The 15,220-nt window shown below is 46.0% G+C and overlaps 1 long non-coding RNA gene across 2 annotated transcripts in view; it reads left to right on the top strand.

Annotated features, from left to right (window-relative positions):
* The first annotated feature begins 295 nt into the window (after positions 1-295).
* Positions 296-15,220, top strand: part of LOC309521574 — a 33,823-nt gene continuing 18,898 nt past the window's right edge. For both annotated transcript variants that reach the window (XR_014214728.1, XR_014214729.1), the window contains exon 1: positions 296-507. This is a non-coding gene — a long non-coding RNA (uncharacterized lncRNA). The remainder of the gene's footprint in view (positions 508-15,220) is intronic.

The raw sequence follows: 15,220 nt of genomic DNA, 5'->3' as shown, positions 1-15,220 counted from the left end.
CCTGGGAACTGCAGTTAGTTAAGAGTGCTGAGACCATCCGTTTCCTCTGTACGGAGGAAAATGGGACAAAACTAGACCAAGCTGGCTGTGCCTGCCATTGGCTCTGGCGCCATCTAGTGTTGGGCTCCCTGCCTTCTGCCCTACCAGGCTTACGGAGTGCCAGCTGCCCCTGCAAGCCACCATGGCCTGGCTTGATAATGGGCACATGTTTACTGTTCCCTGCCTTGGGCGTGGGGGCACAAATAAGTCTAAGCCAGAGGCAATGGCAGGCAGAGGCAACTAGTTCTAGATTTTGTCTCTTCAGTGGAAGTTTTTGAGGAGGTTTCGGACAGCCTCTGCGTCCCTCAGTACAACAAAGACGGCGAAGAAATGGTGATCCTCTTACTAGAGATGCCCATCAACCAAGAGTTCACCCCAGATTTGGTGAAACGCATCAGGGAAGCGATCCGTGTCGCACTCTCTGCCCGACATGTTCCCAGCCTCATTCTGGAAACTGAAGGCATTCCGGTATGTCAGCACAATCCTTTTTTCTTACTTCTTACTGCTGCTATATGCTTTTTTCCCCCATGTTCACCTTGGAATAGTAATTAAGGAGCACTTGTCATCTCTCTTCAAAGCCCACACATGCCTGGAAATTTTAGCCTCATCTTTTTTTAATTAAAAAAAGTGGAGTGGAGTTTTATAAATAGTTTGTCCATGTTGCTTGGCAACTTGTGTGTGCTTTTCTTCCTGAATAAGCCTTCTCCTCTTTTTCCTCCTTTTTTTTAAACAGCAAAAAAGAGAGTCCCCTAATAAACACCTCTATTCGGTTTATAAATATAGAATCATAGAATCATAGAGTTGGAAGAGACCACAAGGGCCATCGAGTCCAACCCCCTGCCAAGCAGGAAACACCATCAGAGCACTCCTGACATATGGTTGTCAAGCCTCTGCTTAAAGACCTCCAAAGTAGGAGACTCCACCACACTCCTTGGCAGCAAATTCCACTGTCGAACAGCTCTTACTGTCAGGAAGTTCTTCCTAATGTTTAGGTGGAATCTTCTTTCTTGTAGTTTGGATCCATTGCTCCGTGTCCGCTTCTCCGGAGCAGCAGAAAACAACCTTTCTCCCTCCTCTATGTGACATCCTTTTATATATTTGAACATGGCTATCATATCACCCCTTAACCTCCTCTTCTCCAGGCTAAACATGCCCAGCTCCCTTAGCCGTTCCTCATAAGGCATTGTATACATATATACATGCGTCCTGTTGATATACTGAGAACTCTTGGGCGTTGTTGATAATTATAAAATGAGATGATTGCCTTTCTGGTGTGCCAAAAAGCTGCTCCCCACAAAAAGCATTTTGGATAGTTCTGTTCTCTAAAAAGATAGGTTTTTGATTTGTTTTGCAAGAAGTCTCTCTCAAAAAAACAAAAAACAAAACCCGAAATATCTTGCAAAGCTTGTGACCAAATGTTTTTCACAACTGAAGGAGCACAGAGACAAGTAAGGCCCGTGAAGAAAGTTGTGATCTGCTTCTGACATTCATGCGCAGGAACATAGGATACTGTCAGATCATTAGTCCATCAAGCTCAGTGTTCTCCACACAGACTGGCAGCTCCTCTCCAGGTTTCAGGCAGGGAGTCTCTCCCAGCTCTACCTGGAGAAGCCGAGCATTGAACTTGGGACCTGCATGCAAGGTGGATGCCGTACCCTTGAGCTACGACCCTTCCAGTGATAGCCTTGTTCTCCATAGTAAAGGTAAAGGGACCCCTGACCGTTAGGTCCAGTCGCGGACGACTCTGGGGTTGCGGTGCTCATCTCGCTTTATTGGCCGAGGGAGCTGGCGTACAGCTTCCGGGTCATGTGGCCAGCATGACTAAGCCGCTTCTGGAGAACCAGAGCAGCACACGGAAACACAGTTTACCTTCCTGCCGGAGTGGTACCTATTTATCTATTTGCACTTTGACGTGCTTTCGAACTGCTAGGTTGGCAGGAGCAGGGACCGAGCAACGGGAGCTCACCCCATCGCGGGGATTCGAACCGCCAACCTTCTGATTGGCAAGTCCTAGGTTCTATGGTTTAACCCACAGCGCCACCCGCATCCCTTGTTCTCCATGACTTTGTCCAATTTCCTTTTCAAGCTATCACTGCCTCCCGTGGAAAATTATGCACTGTATGACAAAGTACTTCTCTTGTCGGACCTAAATCTCCTAAAATTCAGCTTCATTGGATGGCCCAGGAGCTGTGTACGCGCTACACCTTTTAAACCAGATTCAAAACACTCCCCCCCCTCAAAGAATTATTGGCAGAGAGTTAAAATTCACAATCCTTAACTAATTACGGGGTCCAGAATTCTTTGATGGGGAAAATGTCTTTTAATGGTATAGGGTGTATACCTGCCTCCCTGAAAAGCAGCAGCGTAAGGCCCAGTGTAATGAAAGAGGGAGAAGAGCAGTATTAAAAATGATGTTGAGTAAGTCACTCATGACTTTTCTCATATATATATTTAATGTGTGTAAGAGAGGCAGAGATTTCACACATGGCTGAATCTCCCTGCCTTTCCCAACCTGTTGCATTTGGGAAGTTGTTGGACTGCAACTTGCCTTCCCATTGGCCCGTGGAGTAAGTTTGTTCATTTATAGAAGCATTTAATATACTGCCATATCATTAAAGATACTGGTGTACAACATATGAAACACCATTCAAAAGCAATAGAAATAGGTAGATATTGAGTGTGATAGAAAGAGTGCATTCTCAGTGGTGATAGTAGCAGCATTCCAAAAAACCTAAACCTCTTTTTAAGATTACTTTTGGACTACTCTTTCCATCAGAACAAAAGTTGGCATCTTGAATATTTTGTTGGCACAGAAATGGCCACAGGTACAGAATAACCAACTGTCCAAGCAAAGGTTAAAGTTCAGAGCTGAAAATGCAGGGAAATTACTTTCCTCTTCAGTCAAAATCAGGCACTAGAAATTTGGGGCCAAGGGTGCTGACCTACAACCTTCCATGTTGGATATATTGTTGAGGTATGGTTGTAAGAGTTAGGCGACCCCGTGGGAAATAGACGTTATTCTGAGGGGAGAATGGGACCTTTGGGGATTCAGGGCTACAACAGACAGGTGTGTAGGGGAATCCCTGAAGAGATAAATTAGCAATCTACCCCTCCAGTCGCTCAGGAGTCTAATAAAACAGTATTTCTTTACCTTGTAAAAGTTAAAAGCTGCAAGCCAGTTCAGGAACAGTTATATAACAATTAATGGGAAAATTAAACAACACTTTGCAATGACCCAACTTGAAACTCCTTCTAGTTCCCTGGCAACTGGAGGTTTGATGACTAAATGAATAATGTCGGTTAACTGTTGCCAGTTTAATAACAGTTTCTGTCACAGGACTTTTCGGTCTCTCAGAGCCTCCACTCTCCTTTCTGCTCTACAATCTCTTTCCTTCTTCCCTTTTCTTCAGCTTCTCCACACTGCTTCTTCTCCTAGTCCAGGCAGGGGGGTGTTTTTGTAGTCTGGGGGCCACATTCCCTTCTGGATAGCCTTCTGAGGGCCATGGGCCGGTGGTGGGTGGGGCCAGAGACAAAAGTGGGTGGAGCAACAAACGAGCAAATGTTGCCCCTGTACAGTAGGCCAGTTTCTCCACACTCAAAGCACCCTTCCCTGTCCTCCATGCAGGCGATTCTCTCCATTCTAGGCCCACCTCACGTTCAGACTGACCGAATCCAAAGGGTGCTCATCAATGGTTCCTCTTCATCCTGGAGAAGAGTGACTAGTGGGGTGCCACAGGGTTCTGTCTTGGGCCCGGTCTTATTCAACATCTTTATCAGCGACTTGGATGATGGACTCAAGGGCATCCTGATCAAATTTGCAGATGACACCAAACTGGGAGGGGTGGCTAACACCCCAGAGGACAGGATCACACTTCAAAACGACCTTGACACATTAGAGAACTGGGCCAAAACAAACAAGATGAATTTTAACAGGGAGAAATGTAAAGTATTGCACTTGGGCAAAAAAAATGAGAGGCACATATACAAGATGGGGGACACCTGGCTTGAGAGCAGTACATGTGAAAAGGATCTAGGAGTCTTGGTTGACCACAAACCTGACATGAGTCAACAGTGTGACGCGGCAGCTAAAAAAGCCAATGCAATTCTGGGCTGCATCAATAGTATAGCATCTAGATCAAGGGAAGTAATAGTGCCACTGTATTCTGCTCTGGTCAGACCTCACCTGGAGTACTGTGTCCAGTTCTGGGCACCACAGTTCAAGAAGGACACTGACAAACTGGAACATGTCCAGAGGAGGGCAACCAAAATGGTCAAAGGCCTGGAAATGATGCCTTATGAGGAACGGCTAAGGGAGCTGGGCATGTTTAGCCTGGAGAAGAGGAGGTTAAGGGGTGATATGATAGCCATGTTCAAATATATAAAAGGATGTCACATAGAGGAGGGAGAAAGGTTGTTTTCTGCTGCTCCAGAGAAGCGGACACGGAGCAATGGATCCAAACTACAAGAAAGAAGATTCGACCTAAACATTAGGAAGAACTTCCTGACAGTAAGAGCTGTTCGACAGTGGAATTTGCTGCCAAGGAGTGTGGTGGAGTCTCCTACTTTGGAGGTCTTTAAGCAGAGGCTTGACAACCATATGTCAGGAGTGCTCTGATGGTGTTTCCTGCTTGGCAGGGGGTTGGACTTGATGGCCCTTGTGGTCTCTTCCAACTCTATGATTCTATGATTCTAGAGGCCCCTGGAAGCAGGCAATGTATCACCCTTGCAGAAGGAAAAGAGGTTTCATCACAGAGCCTCGAGAACAGGGGCCAAAGAGAGGGGGCACAATAAACTGGGCTGCTGTCCCTTACAGAGATCAAATCTGCAACCTTGACATTATCAGCACCACACTGTAACCAACCGAGCAAGGTGCTTTTCATTGTGGATTCAGGATGATTTGTCATTGTGGTTATTCTGCTTTCAATAACGCTGGCACCTGCAAAAGTCTTGGGGCAGGAGTGTGGCTTTATTTCCAATCAGTGCGTGTCCTATAATTTCCTCCTGAAATCCTGTAACTTTTCAGAGTGTAGATATTCTGGGGTTGCTTTCCCCCACCCCTGCTGTTGTTGCTTCTCCAGACCCCAGTAACACTGCAGCAGTATCACAGAACAACTAATAAAATGGAATGATTTGCAGACGCTCCTGCATAAATCTAGCACTCGTGCATTATTTTTGCTGCACAGCACACCCACAAAAATCACCAGTCTGGAAAAGCCCTCATATTGCAAATAAAGACACCATAAGTCCATGTAGGGTTGTCGTTCTGGAGGTCCGTTCTTAACTTGAAACTGTTCTTAACCTGAGGTACCACTTTAGCTAATGGGGCCTCCTGTTGCTGCTGCGCCTCCGCCATGTGATTTCTGTTCTCATCCTGAAGTAAAGTTCTTAACCCGAGGTACTATTTCTGGGTTAGTGGAGTTTGTAACCTGAAGGGTCTGTAACCTGAAGCGTCTGTAACCCAAGGTACCACTGTACATGTATTCATTAAAACCTCATCATATATTCTTTAATTCGTGCAAAATTGCTGGTGTTCACAAAGCACTGTAAAGTGGTACCTCAGGTTACAGACGCTTCAGGTTACTGACGCTTCAGGTTACAGACTCAGCTAACCCAGAAAAAGTACCTCGGGTTAAGAACGTTGCTTCAGGATGAGAACAGAAATCACGCAGCAGCAGCGGGAGGCCCCATTAGCTAAAGTGGTACCTCAAGTTAAGAACAGTTTCAGGTTAAGAACGGACCTCCAGAACGAATTAAGTTCTTAACCCGAGGTACCACTGTAATCTTTATTAATAAGCAAATACGGAATAGTACATTAATTAATGCCAGCTGGTTCAGAGAGACGCCAGTTAACTGAGGAAGTATACTAAGACTTATCCAAAGTGGGTTTCTTTTTAAAAAGAATTGGTGGTAGCAGATGGGATTTAATCTCTTGTTCGTGTTTCCTGCATAGTGTGGCAGCCTAGTCTTTTAATGCACAAATACAAAAATGATAGATGATGGTGCTTCAAATACCCACAGGTGAACTGAGAATTGCGGAAGAATACATAGACATGTGTAGCACATTTAAATCGGATATGCACCCAGAGAGGTTTTTTAAAGGCAAACGATTTTTGAATACAAACTCATGGTCATAAAGTGCATTATTTTTATTCATGAAATAAACTACCACTTAACTGAACTTAAAATTTTAAATTAACAACTAAACTTTACTTTAAAATGTTACAATCTTTTTTCTGTAGCAATAACCAGGTGTATACAAAGATACAGTCAATTTTCATTATCTTTACAGATAAAGAGTTAGGGCACATCTTTCTGTCCTGGAGAATGAGAGATCGCTCAGCAGGTGTGAGCAAAAGTTGGTGAGTGGAGCTCACAGAGGCAGAGCCACGAGACAGAGGCAGGAAGAAGCTGCAGGTATTTTTATTCAGTCTCGAACCTGCAGTTTTCATCTCCCCAACCCTAGCCCCCATCCCTGTGAGCCATGGCAGCTGAGGGAGCAGGGCTTCCACCCCATACTCTCTCCTCCTTGCCATCATCCACATTTTCTGTAAAACATTAGTGTATGAGCACACCTGGCATATCGTGTGCACACAGCTGTAGAAGAATTTAATCTTCAGTGTCGCATACCCTGCAACATTTCTCCATTGAAAATAGGGATGACCTACTCCATCATTGTGATGCGGGTGGCGCTGTGGGTTAAACCACAGAGCCTAGGGCTTGCTGATCAGAAGGTCGGCGGTTCAGATCCCCAAGACGGGGTGAGCTCCTGTTGCTCAGTCCCTGCTCCTGCCAACCTAGCAGTTCGAAAGCACGTCAAAGTGCAAGTAGATAAATAGATAGGGTCTCTCCAGGGCTGGAGACATAAATACATTATTAAGTGTTTTGCATTCTCACTTTGTATTTTTCTATTGTGAACTATCCTGGGATCTTTGGATGGAGGGTGATAGATAAATTTAATTAATTCATAGAATCATAGAGTTGGAAGGGACCCCAAGGCTGGTGGCGTTTGGTGGGGTTGTTTTCATTTGCTACTACAGCGTGTATTTTTGTGTTTTTATATTGTGATCCTCGGATGAAGGGCAGTATAGAAGTTTAATAAATAAGTGGCGCTGTGGGTTAAACCACAGAGACTAGGACTTGCTGATCAGAAGGTCGGCGGTTTGAATCCCTGTGACGGGGTGAGCTCCTGTTGCTCGGTTCCTGTTCCTGCCAAGCTAGCAGTTCGAAAGCACATCAAAGTGCAAATAGATAAATAGGTACCGCTCTGGTGGGGAGGTAAACGGTGTTTCTGTGCGCTGCTCTGGTTTGCCAGAAGCGGCTTAGTCATGCTGGCCACATGACCCGGAAGCTGTACGCCAGCTCCCTCAGCCAATAAAGTGAGATGAGTGTCGCAACCCCAGAGTTGGCCACGACTGGACCTAATGGTCAGGGGTCCCTTTACCTTTACCTTTATTCCATCATCATCATCATCTTTATACCCATCCATCTGACTGGGTTGCCCCTCTGGGCTGCTTCCAGCACATATAAAAACATACTAAAAGATTAAACATTAAAAAATCTTCTCCATACAAGGCTGCCTTTAGATGCCTTCTAAAGTTACTTATCTCCTTGGCTCAAGGGGTTGCACAACTCCATACCCTTCAACATTTCTCCAATGAAAATAAGGACGTCCTTAGGAAAAGTGGGACATTGCAGGATCAAATCAGAAACTAGGACAGCTTCTGTAAATCCAGGACTGTTCCTGGAAAACAGGGACACTTGGAGGATCTGGTGTTGGCCTGGTGCAGAGGGTTCTGGTGAGCATAGAGATTTAGCCACTGCCTTAGTGACTTCCAGGTTAGAGTACTGTCTGTGGAGGCTGGTCCATTATGATATTTCTTTCTGCTCTGCTTCCAGAAAGGCCATTTCCATCCTTCTCCTCTGTCCTCCAAAACTCTATGGAGTCTAGGGTCATAGCTGAAGTCACTTTTGACCCTGGTATTTTGTTATAAGACATCCTCTTATCACCCAGTTGTGATGTTCTTGGGGTCCCCTGCAAGGCCTGTCTCTGGGTGGTCCCTGAGGCATTGGAGGCTGGTGCATTAGGGCAAAGGTGGTACTGCCCCACCAACCTTAGTCTACTCTCAGCTAGTCCCTACCTGCCTGCCTTCTTACAACCAGTCCAGGTGGTGGTACTGCCTATCATCTTCCTCCTCCTTAGTCTCAAGTTGTAACTGGTAGGGCTCTGCAGGAAGGAGGATGGGGACAAAATAAGAATTAGTGGACTCTGCTTGTCATTGGCTCTGGCATCTACTGTTTGGGCTCCCTGCCTTCTGCACTACCATCTCAGTAGGCACCGGCCAACACTGACTACTGCAATGGGCTCTGTGTGGGCCAGAACTGTGAATTTGTTCAAAATGATTGGAGCAACAACCTTGAAGTGCTAATATACAACTCTCTCCAGCAGGTGTCTTCCTTTAGACGTGGGATCTAAAATTTGCTTTTAGGCATACTACTGTACTACTGCAGAACCACTACCATTAGTTCTCACCCTAAGCAGCCTTACTTTTGATATAGAAGAAGAAGAGGAGTCTGGACTTGATATCCTGCCTTTCACTCCCCTTAAGGAGTCTCAAAGCGGCTAACAATCTCCTTTCCCTTCCTCCCCCACAACAAACACTCTGTGAGGTGAGTGGGGCTGAGAGACTTCAGAGAAGTGGGACTAGCCCAAGGTCACCCAGACGCTGCATGTGGAGGAGTGGAGACGCGAACCCAGTTCCCCAGATTACGAGTCTACCGCTCTTAACCACTACACCACACTGGCTCTACAGCAGGTTGTACTTACACAAGTGGCACAAGATTGAAATTTGAGGCTGGAATTATATGTATGGAAGAATTTTGGACCTCTGTTATGCAGTGGCAAAGTTGTGGAAGGAGGGGGGTAATTTTTCAAGGGGAAAGCAGTGAGAGGAAAGATGGTGCTGAGATTTCCTCAACTGCTGCTCCTCTAACTCGAGTTCCCACATAAGTGATTGAAGAGAAGCAAGTGTGACAATCTGGCGCCAAGCAAGTTTCTACCGTGTTCCTCTCTCTGCTGCCCAACATTCTTCTGTTCATATTCTCGGACACCTTGATGCTTGCAGGACCCTCCTCGGGGCATCCTCCCTCCACAGGGAGGGCAGGGTTACCCACGTGACCCCCTTGGCTGCAACCAGGCACCCCACCAGATCTAGGTGCCACCACCCTCCACTGGTCCCGCCATGACTATCTCCATGCTACAAAGTTAATAGTGATTTTCTTTTCCCAGTCAACCTAGGGAACTGTAATTCCATAGTAGTCTTACTAGATTGCCAGCTCACTTGCCACACTACAATTCCCAGTATTTTTTGAAGCCGGGATACTTAAACTGGCATAAGGCAGATGGAAGGTTTGTGGTGTAGCTATCCTAACCACTGCACTTCCAAGTATAGGTTCTCTGCATTAGGGATTAGAGCTTGTTTAACACACACACACACACACACACACACACACACACACACACACTATTCTAAAGCTAACTCCTGTGTCTAGCTCCACATTCTTTGCTCGTATGGAATAATGGAATATACATATCATTGATCATAACAGTGTGTTGTGTGAATGGGATGGGACCTGTTAGTTGCAGTAAGATTGTAAGTCAGAAAAGGGAAATCTCTGGCCATTCAGATGTTGACCTGCGCTTCCCATCCTCCCTAACCATTGGCCATGCTGGTTGGAGCTGATGGGAGTTGTAGTCCAAACACTTATTGAGGGCCACAGTTTCCCCACCCCTAACCTAAGTCGGCCAAGCACCCTTTGACAGCAGCAAGGGCCCCCTTACAGTAACCTGTTTGCTGGCCTGTTTACTTTCCTTTGTTACAAAGATGTGGGGGCTTCTGAATAGTGATTTCAGTGTGATAGGGGGTTCCACTCTTCTACCTTTTTAAGATAGAACAACGAGGAAGCTATAGAAACCTAGATTTATTGCAGCTAAAAAGAAAGAAAAAGGAAACGAAATTGTATGCAGATTTGCACAGCGCTGGAGTCGTGCTCTGGCACGACACAGTGGCTACTGAGATTTGGAAGCCTTCAGATTTCTGCCTTTCTGGGACTTGGGGGCCTCGTTTAGATTCCAATCATGAGACCGTCAACAGCAGTAGAAGCAACTCACTAGGCACACACTGTGTGCAGATGGAAGAAGCTGGATACGCAATGCAGCCTCTAGGAATTATGTTAGCCAGCCCAGTGGTGAACCTCTGATGGAATATTTTTTGCCTATCCACATACGAATGTCGTTAAGCAACAGATGTCTGTGCAATTTCTCATCATTACTCCTGATGCTCAGACAAAGTCTCCCTCTCCGACTCACAGAGAACAACGGCCAGTCGGAGGCATTTCTAAAGTTTGGCCTTTAGAGAAGGCAGAATTAACAGAACTACCCACCTTTTCATTGTATACCTAGCATATTAGTGCTTCACTTTATTTTTATTTTTAATCGTGGGGTGGAGCTGCAATAAACCATGATTGGGAGTTGCGTTTGGAGGGGTGGGAAGAGGAGATTGCTTGCAGTTGCAGAAGGTCAAGGTGAGAGGAGGAGCTGAAGGAAGAACAGAATGGTGGGAGGTGGTGAGAATTTAGGGGGAGGGAAGAAGAGAAGGAATTATCTGGCAGGAGAGGGAAGAGGCTGAAAGGTAGCGCTGGTGATTGGTAGGGAGGAAGGCTGGGAGGCAAACAGTAGGGGGAGCCAGAGCAACAACAGGACAGAGACACCTTCTCGCTGCTTAGTTCTAGAAGAGCAATACACACAGGTTCTTGCATGTGCCTTGTGATCTTCAATGAATCCACACATGAGAGCTTTGTGGAGTTTTTTTGAATGTTATCCAGATTGAGAGAGAAGTCTCAGGACGGAATACTTCCCCTACCCACCAAAAAATCCTGGGGACTATAGTATGTTAAGGATGCTGAGAGTTGTTAGGAGTGCTTTAACAGCCAACCTATCTTCTCAGGGAACTCTGGGAATTGTAGTTCTTTGAGGGGAATGTGGAGGGTGGGGTCTCCTAATGACTCTCATCCACTTTAACAAACTACAGCTCCCAGGATTCTTTGCGGAGGGGGAGCCATGACTGTTTAAAGTGATGTAGTCCCACTTTAGGTGTACAAGTGTAGACGAGGCGTTATTACTTCCTATTCTCTGGAGCGCCTTGTCTGTTGATGTTAGACCTTCCAGTCTACTGTTTTCAGCACCTGTAATTCCCCGCCCTCCTGCTTCTTAGGCAAGCCTAACAAGCCACATGATCTTATGTACATTTGTTTTAAAACTGTATCAACATTTTGATAAAGGTGCTGCCAGCCTTTGGTTGCAGCAGACCAATACAGTTTACTTTTCTGGCAATAAATAAGCTTGCCCACATCTTTCAATTAAAAATACTCGCCTTGGAGCCTTGAGGTGTGGAGTGTTGGGAAACTGTGTACAGTGGTGCCTCGCAAGACGAAATTAATTCGTTCCGCGAGTTTTTTCGTCTAGCGAATTTTTCGTCTTGCGAATCACGAATTCCCATAGGAATGCATTGAAAATCAATTAATGCGTTCCTATGGTCAAAAAAAGTCCAAACAAAGCCAAATTTGGTACAACAAGAGTTTATTAAGTGCTCTTTAAAGTCACACATACTGTAAAGAGCATTTCAAAAATTGAAGGAACAATAATTTAAGTTTCTAAACATGACAGAAAAACATTTAAAAATCAACAAAGTGTACAGTACATTTTCTAAGACTCTGGGGGACAACTCGAAGAAGGTTCCTCTTCCACTCTTTGCTTCTTGCTGAAGAACCTGTCCATGGTCTGCTGCTTCATCCGCCTTTTCAGCACCTCCCTGAAAGACGACATGACCCTCGTATCAAAAGTGTTCACAAGGTCATGTGCCACGTGCTTGTCAGGGTGGTGCCGCTGTGCAAAAGCCTGCACATCCTTCCACTTCAGGCAAATGTCCCTCAGTTCTTTGGAGGACAGCCGTTCCTCAGTTGCTTCCTCCTCTTCCAGCGAGGCCTGCTCCTGCGCAGCCTCTGCCTGCAGTTCGACCAGCTCCTGGGTGGTCAGCTCGTGGTCATGCTCCTCCACCAGCTCGCTGATGTCCTCCTCTGTGACCTCCAGGCCCATGGTCCTCCCCAAGGCAACAATGTCCTGCACCACTGTTGACTCTGGTGCATCAGAGTCACTTGGTGCCACACAGTCCGGCCACAGGCTGCGCCAAGCGCAATTCAAATTTCTTTGGCTGATCCCGTTCCAGGCCGTGGTGATCATCTTCAAGCAGGTGACGATGTCGAAGTGGTCCTTCCAGAATTCCCGCAGGGTGATGGTGGTGCAATCAGTCACCTCGAAGCATCGCCTGAAAAGCTCCTTGGTGTAGAGTTTTTTGAAATTGGCGATGAGCTGCTGATCCATCGGCTGGGGCAGTGGCATGGTGTTAGGCGGCAGGAACATGATGCTGATGAAGCTGAACTCCTCCAACAAGTCCTCCTCAAGGCCTTTAGGATGAGCAGGAGCATTGTCCATCAGAAGAAAGGCTTCAGCGGCAGGTCGTTGTCCAGCAGGTACTGTTTGACAGCAGGGCCAAAAGCATGATTGACCCAGTCCACAAACAGCACACGTGTGACCCAAGCCTTACTGTTGGATCGCCACATGACACTCAGCCGCTCCTTGTTGACCTTGTGTTTCTTGAAGGCCCGTGGGTTCTCCGAGTGGTACACCAGCAGGGGCTTGATCTTCAGGTCGCCGCTTGCGTTGGCACAGAAGAGCAGGGTCAGACGGTCCTTCATGGGCTTGTCGCCAGGCAACTTGGCCTCCTCCTGTGTGATGAAAGTCCTTTTGGGCATCCTCTTCCAAAACAGCCCGGTCTCGTTGCAGTTGAAGACCTGCTGTGGAACGTAGCCCTCCGTCTTCACAACCTCCAGGAACTCCGCTGCAAAGTCTTCAGCCGCAGAAACATCAGAACTGGCAGCCTCTCCATGCCAGAAAAAAAAAAGCTTCCATATTCTTGCAAACCCCTCCCCAACTGTTCCCCCAGCCACCCAGCACACAGAAATTCAAATCCAGAATTTTTTTTAAAAAACAGCAGAGTGGCCCAATGGTCACAGAAAATCATAAAAATGCAGAAAGAAACACACAAGCTTCCAGATTCTTGCAAACCCCTCCCCAACTGTTCCCCCAGCCACCCAGCACACAGAAATTCAAATCCAGAATTTTTTTTTAAAAACAGCAGAGTGGCCCAATGGTCACAGAAAATCATAAAAATGCAGAAAAAAACACACAAGCTTCCAGATTCTTGCAAACCCCTCCCCAACACCAAGTCCTTGAATTCCAAACACCCCAACCCAAAATCCAACCCCCCCAAAAAGTTTTAAAAGCTTAACTTACCAAATGGCTGCAAAAGAAGTTTTGGAAAAGCTTCAAAAATCACCAAAGTCTTTAAAAACCTCAAAAAGGCTACTATGTACACTGCGTTGTATGAGTTGCTCCTCGAAGTAAAGTCGCAACTGTATTAACAGTGTTAAGAAAAAGGAAACAAACTTGCAAGACGTTTTCGTCTTGCGAAGCAAGCCCATAGGGAAATTCGTCTTGCGAAGCAACTCAAAAATGGAAAACCCTTTCGTCTAGCGAGTTTTTTGTCTTGCGAGGCATTCGTCTTGCGGGGCACCACTGTACGTGCAGCTACTCACACAGAGTCAATTAAGGTTTGGCAGACAGCCAGAAGGCAATCTGAAGGAGTAAGTCTGCCTGGAGATAACAGAGGCATGGAGACAGCTCCCTGACTGGTCAAGCTCTCTCAAGGGAGTGATAATTAATGGCCTACTAACTGGTAGTTCAGTTTTTTGGAGTTCAGTAGTTCAGTGTGGGAGTTGAGAGTCATGTCAGAGAGAGCTAGCATAAGATCCGTGTTTTCTTCCGGTAAATAGTCCACTGTATATAACAAACACCTAACTACAAGTTCCTGATTCCTGCTTCGTCTATCCTGTCTGCAGCCAAGTTGCCAATTGCTTCCGTGGATTCTGTGTGTACTCTGCTAGGTCTGGCTAAGGTCTTGCAACTAGTCAGAAAGTTGTGAAACACCAAATAGGTTTTGCCAATAGGGAGTGCCTCCCCCTGCTTCCCACCAGCCCTAGGGCGATACACATTTATTATTTTATTATTTCATTTATTTATTCAATTTATATACCTCTGTTTATCCAAAGATCCCAGGGCAGCATACAACATTAAGAACGTAATTTATGCAGCATAATAATAAAAGCACAACACACAGCATAACAATAAAATAATCATAATAATGGGCCATAGATTATTTAATTGCCGAAGCCCTGGGTAAAGAGGAATGTTTTCGCCTGGCGGCGGGTTTGACTCCAACCTTGTTTGTAAGGAAGTTCTGCCTTCTGGCCATGTATAAAGCAACAAGCAGGCACAAGATTCCTGTGCTCTGCGTTTACTGCAAGATATAGTTTGATATATGACATTTTGTGAATTAATAGAAGGCTGCAGTGAGCCCAAAGTGGGCTTCTGGGGCCAGTTTAATCTGACCAGCACAAACAGACAGAGAGACTGCTTAAGTGACCTGAGTGTTTGAGAATTCCAAATCTATTTTGTGCTTCGTTGGCTCTGAAGGTTCTGTCTCTATCATGGAACGATTTCCCGGCTCTGCTGGGGTGTAGCAGGGACACGGAAGAGGAGGAGGCCTGCAAGCAAACTTTAAATGCATCCGGGACGTGGGGGAATTATCATCTAGCGGAGAGAATGTTGGAAGGCAGCTCAGAAAGACCGTAAACGTGTTAGATGGATATCGTCTTCCAAAGTGTTGACGAAAGGCATTATTTAGTTCCACTAGGGAGAAATGGGTGGGTTGGCACAGACCATTGGAAGCTGTCTTATACTGAGTCAGATCACTGGCTCACCTAGCTATACTGACCTGTAGCAACTCTCATGGTTTTAAGCAGGGGCTTAGCTGGGCACGTCTAGGATTTAACCTGAAACCATTTGTGTGCAAAGCAGGGGCTCTCGTGCTGAGGCATGGTCTGTTGCCTAAAAAATAAAGTAAGATTCTAGTCCTCATGGTTCTCAATAAAGGGCAATTAAAGAGGGACACAGGAAGCTGCTTTTTACCAAGTCAGGTCTTTATCTAGATCAGTATTGTCTACACTG

Source organism: Podarcis vaucheri, assembly GCF_965113315.1.
Source record: "Podarcis vaucheri genome assembly, chromosome: 16".
NCBI classification, from domain to species: domain Eukaryota; kingdom Metazoa; phylum Chordata; class Lepidosauria; order Squamata; family Lacertidae; genus Podarcis; species Podarcis vaucheri.
This window is presented reverse-complemented; position numbering and strand designations above follow the sequence as displayed.